The 8,876-nt window shown below is 44.5% G+C and overlaps 1 long non-coding RNA gene across 1 annotated transcript in view; it reads right to left on the reverse strand.

Annotated features, from left to right (window-relative positions):
• LOC147032213 (uncharacterized) overlaps positions 1-8,587 on the reverse strand; it is a 69,088-nt gene extending 60,501 nt beyond the window's left edge. The window contains exon 1 of the long non-coding RNA XR_015051993.1: positions 8,364-8,587. This is a non-coding gene — a long non-coding RNA (uncharacterized LOC147032213). The remainder of the gene's footprint in view (positions 1-8,363) is intronic.
• Between the last annotated feature and the right edge of the window lie 289 nt (positions 8,588-8,876).

Here is an 8,876-nt window from a genome sequence, read left to right on the forward strand (position 1 = left end):
TAACACTGGAGGTAGTTTGAGTTGGGAGGAGGAGATGCAGTGGTTCCAGAGAAGCGGAATGAGCATCATTAACTTGTTGAGGAGGTGGAGATGGAATTTTGTGTTTATGAGTTTGTTAGATGGTTGGAGGAGGGGGTGGAAATATATTATGTAGGATGGAAAGTGGTTTTGGAGTGTTAGTGGGGGTGGGGGGTTGTGGTCCTTGAGAACTGGAATGGTCTGAAGTTAATAACAAGGAGATTGATGAATTGGAGAGTTATGAGCCTTAATAATCCACAATGTTGGGTTTCTGGGACATCTCTTACATGACCTGGTTGTGGATTTACACTGAAAATATGTATTCACAGCGATATCAGCAAATAAATAAATGTCATTTTCTGTTCTGTCTGTGTGTGTTTAACATCAATCACGCCAAAACTACTGCGCCAATTGCCACCAATTGGACCAAGTTCGACCGCGTGGTGAACATGGTCTACTTGGTTTCATCTGTAGTCACCAGGGTTCAGGATGGAAGGTGGACGAAAATATTCTATGTAAATGTGTATAATGTCACGCCACATGGTGGTAGTGGCAGAAAGTATTACAAGTCAGCTGGAGAGATGTGGGGGAAGGGAGGAGGGAGTGGAAGGGGTGGGAGGAGGGAGTGGAAGGGGTGGGAGGAGGGAGGGAAAGGGATGGAAGAAGAAAGGGAAAGGGGCGGGAGGAGGAAGGGAAATGGGCGGAAGGAGGGAGGGAAAGGGATGGAAGGAGAGAGGGAAAGGGGCGGAAGGAGGGACCCGGCAGACGGTTCCCTGGCAATGCCAGGCACACCTGATAGTAACTAATACAACTGTGTTCCACGTGTACCTGGCATGGCAAAAGAATCTTCACTGCTATAACTACGTTGTACTGCATCCTTAATTTTCAAGATTATTGATTTAAATGAAACATTGAAGATTGTTTTGTGGTTAAACTTTTTGATTGTAATAGTTTTAATAATCACAATTTGCTGCTGTAATCATTCTTGTAATGATTGCAAGTTTATAACAAATATGTACTGTGCAGCATATGATTCTGATTCTGATATGATGTACCATACTCTGTCAGAGAGCGTTGGTGCTTCCAAAGTAGTTTCTTGGCAAGGGATATACTGGGTGGTTTGATTTTGCCTTCCCATCAGTAGTTAGGGGTTGGAATTTGGAATTTGTTCAGGGTTCCTGCAATAGCTTGCCTACTCCACATGAAGGATACCGTAGGATCTTTAATGTCCACCAACTAATGCTGGCAGATGTGACGCCAAGTTTAATGTCCATCCCAGCGACAGCACACACACCTGTGAAACACCGGGATGACAGTTTATAGCTGTCAGGATTTAAACCCTGGGCTAGATAGCTTTGAGGCGAGTGTGCCTACTTCTCTGGAGTCAATGTCCTCTTGCTGGCCCACAAATACATTGGTAGCCGTTAAAATGCTTTATTTTTTTTTTTTAATTTCTTGGTTTCATTATATTTTTGGTATATCCATGGTAAACGGTTGAGCTTACGTAAAGTAGAATCTTGGGCACACTTGCAATGGTTCATCGCTCAGCAAATGTCGTGATCGAATTAAAGGGAGATCATTTGGACCATCAGAAGTATGGCATACATTTCCTTCAGTATAGTCAAATGGACATTTGGGGCTGCGTCGATGCCCTGTTTGTGACAGTATCTCATTCTTCGCACTTTTTGAATGATCTAAACATTGTGGTTAATAACCTGGTGGAAATGTAACACCAACTTCAATCAAGTGTTTCAACTGCAGTATTTTTATATATTGTGCATCTTGTGCAGGATTATAGTCAGGAGGCCTTTCCATGTAACGTGATTATAAGTGCTCATACATACCTAGTCGTTATACACGTCTGGTCCCATTGGCAGCCACTGTGCCAAAGGGTTCCACAAAGGTCTGTGATGAATTGCGCCAATGCCCAGGGAATCTTATCGCTCCGGCCGCATTTCTAATGAGGTCCATATACACCGGCCCTCCACCTGCTGCGTATAATTATCAGGATAGATAGTCGGCTCTGGACGTACATCTCTCAGTGTGCGATGACCCACACCATATCAAGAGGACAAATGCACGAGCGAATCGAGAGAGGTGGAGAGGCGACATGCAGGTCGTGACTGCTCTTTGTCTACAATTCAAACATTGTTGGCTGAATTAGCACCGCCTGTGAGGGGCAGTTGCCTGGAACGAGGTCTTTGGGGCAGTTACAAAGCACGCAGAGTGAGCACATGCTCATGGAGCATCACATATTTCATTAGTATCGATTGTAGGGTGACAAATACGTTTGATTTCATTCAAACACTCCCTTGGAACATGTGCAGGGAAATTGATGTCTCCATGAAGCTTTTTGCAGTCAAAATATATTGGTATGTATAATATAGAGGTGCGTATGCATACATTTGCGTATTTCATAAAATTCCCTCCATGGTTCCTGTATTTTGATGCAATTATACATTTTATTAGTAACGGCTCCAGACACGCAGCAGCTGAATGCTTCGTGAATCAGATCTCCAGCTTAACTGCAAATGCAACAACAACATTTGTGTAATTATGTGGTCTTTGGTTCTAAGCCTGACTCGTTTTGATATAACTCCAGATTCAAATCAAACTTAGGTGTGGTGTGATGCTTAATTTCCATAGTCTCATAACCACAACAATCCACAAGGACAGACAGGTGCAATTAATTGCTGACTAGTCCACCTTGCCTTTACCAGACCTCGTACTACACTCCCACTTAACTATTCTAAATGGTTTTGAGAGAGGGACATTCATTCAGAAAAAATGATCAGACTTGCATCTTTGTTTGTTTATTTATTTATTTATTTTTGCAGCGATCTACGACTCATGGACGAACTTGTACATAAATCACACGCAGGACAAAGACATGGGTAGATGCAGCCTCATTTTTTAAATTTCAAACGACAGCCTGATTCGAAGAGACCCACTCAATCGTATTTGTTCAGCGTTTTTTTCAGGAAATGATATGGCAGAAATGAATAAGTACGAACGAAAAACACAATTTTCAAAATTAATTGTGATGCCACTGAATATGGCTTGCCCTTTCCCTCGGGACGTGACGGTGAGCCACGATGAGGTAGTTGCAGAAGTCCTTCGAGTTTATGGAACAATTCCAAAAACGTTATTACAGGGGACATCTTTGCAGATGAACAGGTCAAAGACCTCATTTTGCAGGATTTTGAAAGAAGCAAGGTTGTAGTGTCTCCTGCCACCTGCTATACCATTATAACAGACATGTGACTGTTTTACCGTGTAGCGTGGTGTTACCATTTTACCCACCCATCGTCGTTTTTATTTCTGGGTGCATTTTCCACTCTTTGGCCTGGTTTCGGAAGGAGAAAAGGTGGTTTCTTTTATTTCTCGGCCGATCTTCATGGGGGAGAATTCCTTCGCTTGGAATGGAAAGGATGGTGCGAAGAGGACGGAAGGACTCATGGCCTTTATGTGAGCTCAATTCTGGTTCACCCGAATTGGAATTATATCCAGCGAAATATCACATTTCCAGGGACGTCTCTTATATGACCTGGTTGTTGGATTCTACTTTATCACCTTACTTGTGCTTGCCAGAGGTGTTCTTCTTTTACTCTTGGACATTCCACGCCTTCTCTGACAATGGCCTCCAATTCTTCTTCTCTGTTCATGAACAATTCAATAGACGTCAGTACAGGGGGAATCTTTGTGTTGCTGAACTTGTCGAAGACCTCGTTTTATAGGATTTGGAAAGAAGAAATGTTACATCCTTACAAGATTGGCATTTTATATGAGATTGCTCAGGAGGATAAAACTACTCACATGTCATTTCCTCAAGATGTGTTGGAGATCATATAACGAGATGACACTTTTTTAAAAAAAAAATTAATCACGTCTTATCCAGTGCCGAGGCAAATTTCAGTTTAGGCAAACATAAAAATCTATTTCTGAGAAAATGTGCTTGCAAAGGCCCTGATCTCATGTCTGATATTGAGGACTTCCATCCATTGCTTGGAGAGTAGAAGCAGCATGTCTAGGGTAAAATGATCCGAACCCGAACTGATGATCTGAGATCAGGCCATTGGAGAAAACAAAGGCTTTGATATCAACTCCAATGATAAATTGCATAACCATGTTTATAATTGGATACAAGATTGTCGGCCTGCAGTTAAGGGGATCCGTTTTTGTATCGATCCGTCTGGAGGTTTGGGGGTGGCAGGGGGTGAGATTGTCGGCACACCCGTACGAGGTAGCGAAGTGACCGACTTGGGAAGGGGAATGTCACCCCTCTCACATTGTAAAGCTTTAAAAAAAAACATTTTGTGACCTCAACCATTGCCTTCCATTGTTTTTCCCTGTCGATTTTTTTCGCCTATTGACGGATATACTGTGTTTAAGTGGCACTGGTGATGTCGGCATAAGACGATTATACTACACAAAATTATTCATCATCTACTGGAGACTTAAGGTTTTACATCTTAAAACAGAAAGGTAATTAGTTGGTGGACGTTAAAGATCCCACTTTGTCCTTTGTGAAGAGTAGGCAAGCTCTTGGTGGAACCATGGCCAAATTCCAAATTTCTGCCCAAACCTACACACGGTGTTGCATCAGCGACACAGCTGTACTCTCAGCCACTGATGATACCTCGCAGGCTTGTTTTGCAAAATAAAGAAGAAGAAGGGAATTAGTATAGATGAATGTTTGCCAAATTGTTTGGAGGGGTATGTGGGAGGGGTTCAAAAATCAAGCATGTTTTACTAGTGTATTCCCAAATATGAATATATATATATATATATATATATATATATATATATATATATATATATATATATATATATACATATACATATACATATATATTGATGCAGGCCGGGGGTCGGGTGAGAAGTCCACTAGGTGGGGGAAGCTATCTCGGCTCCCACCAGACTCCCCGGAATTGTAGGCCATTGCACACAGATAATTCCGTGATGCTGCGGATCGCTTAACCGACCGTGGATGCCAATAACTCAACCACATGACTTAGGGTCCTCCCTAGTTAATCCACTTACCTAAAAATAACCACGTGGTTTAATTACCGGGGAACACGCCCTCGGTACGCCTTGTCCAAACCGGATCACTCTACCGGACCGGATCACTTTACCGGATCGGATGCAGCCGAGCGACACTGCCAAGGACGTACCGGCTAAAAGGAACGGATTGTTGTGGATAAAGTCCCGGCTAAGCTTGGATTCAGACCATGCTGGATCAATGGAAGAAAAGAGAAAAACGAGCAGGGAACATTCCTAATAATAATATATTTACAATGGGTGAGGAAAGGTATGTGGTAGGATCAAGAGATTTATTGGGGTGTGTTGTGCAGAGATAGGTGAGAGGGGTGTGGTGCAGTAATAAACAAGCAACTTATAAAAGTGGACACAGAGCAGACCTAACCTAAAAATAATAATAACGATCTTCTGCAGGCTTACTTACATAAACAGGCACCAGGACACACATATACACACACACACACACACACACACACACACACACACACACACACACACACACACACACACACACACACACACACACACACACACACACACACACACACACACACACCGATGAAGAGGGATTGAAGCAAGACAGGAGAGGAGTTGAGGCTACGGTCTCTCGGACCTTTGTATAACTGATACGCGGTACCTGAACGCGCCACAAATATGGTTGGGAGGAGTGCTCCATGGCGCTGTACCCCCGCTGACAGCTGGCGCGTTGTCTCTCGCTTCGGGCAGCTTGCGTCGAGATCGTGGGCGTGAAGGAGGGGCTTGAGTTGGGAGGGTGGAGTCAGCGTCGTGTGGGTGGAGAAGAGGAGGAGGAGGAGCCCAGTGATGATGACAGAAGGCAGAGTCGAGGTCCAGTTTGAGCAGAAGGTGAGGCAGGGCAGCAGAGAGAGAAAGAAGGATCCACTCGGACCTTTATATGCCCCGCTATGCGGGGCGGGGGGCCACCCCAAAACTCAACGACATCACCCAAATCTGGCGCTGATTGGCCCCGACCCACTGCGCGGCCCAGCTGCGATGGCCGGAAACTGCAACATTGCATTTCTGGCAAGATGACCCGACGCCGCAAAGATATCCCGTTCCGGCCTCACGACATGAAATGAATTGCCCACACCGAACTCCAAGCCATGAATTGCCTTGCAAGAACCCCCGGGCCGTGCCCTGATGACCGGCCGAGGGCAGCGTCGGTCTCGCACGCCCGCTCAGGCGCCCCCAAACAGTGCTGGCCAACGCACCCACTTCATGTGCGCCAACGTGGTCCAAGCTGTACAACATGCCCCCTCCTGAACGCAGCTTCACTTGCCATAGAGGCGAGAAGGTAAGATGTTATGGCGAACCCATGCACAGACAGTAATATATGTCCATTCGTGCCCGTCTCTGAACAATAACAAAGTGTTGCGAGCGGCGCACGGGTCTGCATTTGAGAGCACGTTCCGTACAACATCTTCCGTTCCGATCCGCCATTACGCACGTGGCCAGCACTCGACTGATTCTGCTATCGTGTGCGTGGGACGAAACCCGATCGATATAATTAGTCCAGAAATGGGTTGAAAGAGAAGCGCCGCTTGTGCCTTGCACACTCGCATCCCGCGCAATGTGGTGTGGGGTTGCCTTTCTATTATCGGCCTCGGTACGTGTTCAGTGCAGCGTGGGCGTCGTGCTGGGTGTGTTTCCTGTGTTGTGGAAAACAGCATCGGGTGGAAATTACCGCTGCGATTGCGTTTGGCAGGCTGTGCTTTGTACGGGGGGGGGGGTGGGGTTGTGGGTGTTGTGCCTGCTTGACCTTTGCTGAGGACCCATCGCAGAGCGCAGGGTGCATGTGGCTCAGATTTACCTCAGGAATAATCAGAAAAGAAGAGTAGAAATGACCCTAGAAATTAAATGAAGAAATGATGTAAGCAAACCTCGCTATGAGATCATTGCAACACATGCCCCTGTTGTCCCACGAGACAAAAAGGGAAGGGACTATCTACACGTATATTAATGGAATAACGGTCTTGGGACCACTATCTGTTGGATGCATGTGGTTCCAAGAACCGCAACAATAGATATATATATATATATATATATATATATATATATATATATATATATATATATATATATATATATATATATATATATATATATATATATCTTCTTCTTCTTCTTCTTTCGGCTGCTCCAGATAGGGGTCGCCACAGCGGATCATCCGTATGATCCGCATAGTGATTTGGCACATGTTTTACGCCGGATGCCCTTCCTGACGCAACCCTGGTCGCCTCTTACGACACAGGGATATGGTACACCTATTTTAACTGGGGTATACACCGGCCCAGTATACTGGTACTCATTTCGCCGACCTCGGAAGGATGACAGGCTGAGTCAACCCCCCTGGTGTATTAATTCAGTGGCCCAACGGGGCTTGAACTCAGGAACTTTTGGATCCCAAGCCGCTGCCCTAACCACTGCGCCAACACCAGGATATATATATATATATATACATATACAAGCCGGTAGGCGACGAGGGATTCGCTGGGATTGAAGCGCTGGATACGATGCTTTTCATTCTGACTGATCCACTGACGAAGATTCATTGCCAAGACGTATTGGTTCACAGACAATTGTTCCTCTGCCTGGCAAGATTTTTCAATTGCGTATTTTGCCAACTGGCACTCATTAAAAAAAAAAAAAAAAAAAAAAAATGACGGTGAATAAACACCATATTTTTGTAGGACTACTATTTGAAAAATAAAACCTAAATCAAAAATCGGCTCGAGTCAATTCGGGACGAATTAAGTAAAAAAATAAAATGTCTATTTTTGTTGACATTACCTCAGATGAAAGCAAACAGAGTGGACGTCAGAAGAACACGAAACAAAACGTAACGTGAAAAGAGAGACAGAGAGACAGAGAGACAGAGAGACAGAGAGACAGAGAGACAGAGAGACAGAGAGACAGAGAGACAGAGAGACAGAGAGACAGAGAGACAGAGAGACAGAGAGACAGACAGAGAGACAGAGAGACAGAGAGACAGAGAGACAGAGAGACAGAGAGACAGAGAGACAGAGAGACAGAGAGACAGAGAGACAGACAGAGAGACAGAGAGACAGAGAGACAGAGAGACAGAGAGACAGAGAGACAGAGAGACAGAGAGACAGACAGAGAGACAGACAGAGACAGAGAGACAGAGAGACAGAGAGACAGAGAGACAGAGAGACAGACAGAGAGACAGACAGAGAGACAGAGAGACAGAGAGACAGAGAGACAGAGAGACAGAGAGACAGAGAATAACCATAAACAGAACAACAGATATTCAGGGAAATACGAACCAGACCGTGGGGAGCGCGAGAAGACTTCCTGGTCGGTTGTTTTTGATGAACCTGGCGGTGTAGCGGACGATAACATAACGGGGTTGTAGAAAAAAATTTTTATAGATGTTTTTCAAATTCCACATAACTTGATTTATACCATATTATTAGAAATCCACAAAGACAGAAATGACGGTGCTTCCATTTATTTTGGATCCTTTTCACTTTGGTCAATAACGTTTGGATCGAGGAGAGATCGAAGGTGGAACGACGGTGTAGTTCCTTACAAACACTGTATACACATTATATGACGGGAAATAGACACCCGATTTTTGAAGGACTACCATTTGAAAAATAAAACCCAAATCAAAAATCGGCTCGAGTAAAATTTTCTAAATATCTCGAATTGTTTAATTCAGAAGTCTCGTTTCTCCACATTCAAAACTGTAGAACAAGTATTGAAAATAGTGAACGTGCGGTTTTTCGGCCGCTGCACAGCAACGGGTGGTTGCTTAGCAATGAAACTCAAATGCG

This window comes from Eptatretus burgeri, chromosome 2 (genome assembly GCF_056783735.1).
Source record: "Eptatretus burgeri isolate ZD-2024b chromosome 2, Ebu_testis_v1, whole genome shotgun sequence".
Taxonomy (NCBI): Eukaryota; Metazoa; Chordata; class Myxini; order Myxiniformes; family Myxinidae; genus Eptatretus; species Eptatretus burgeri.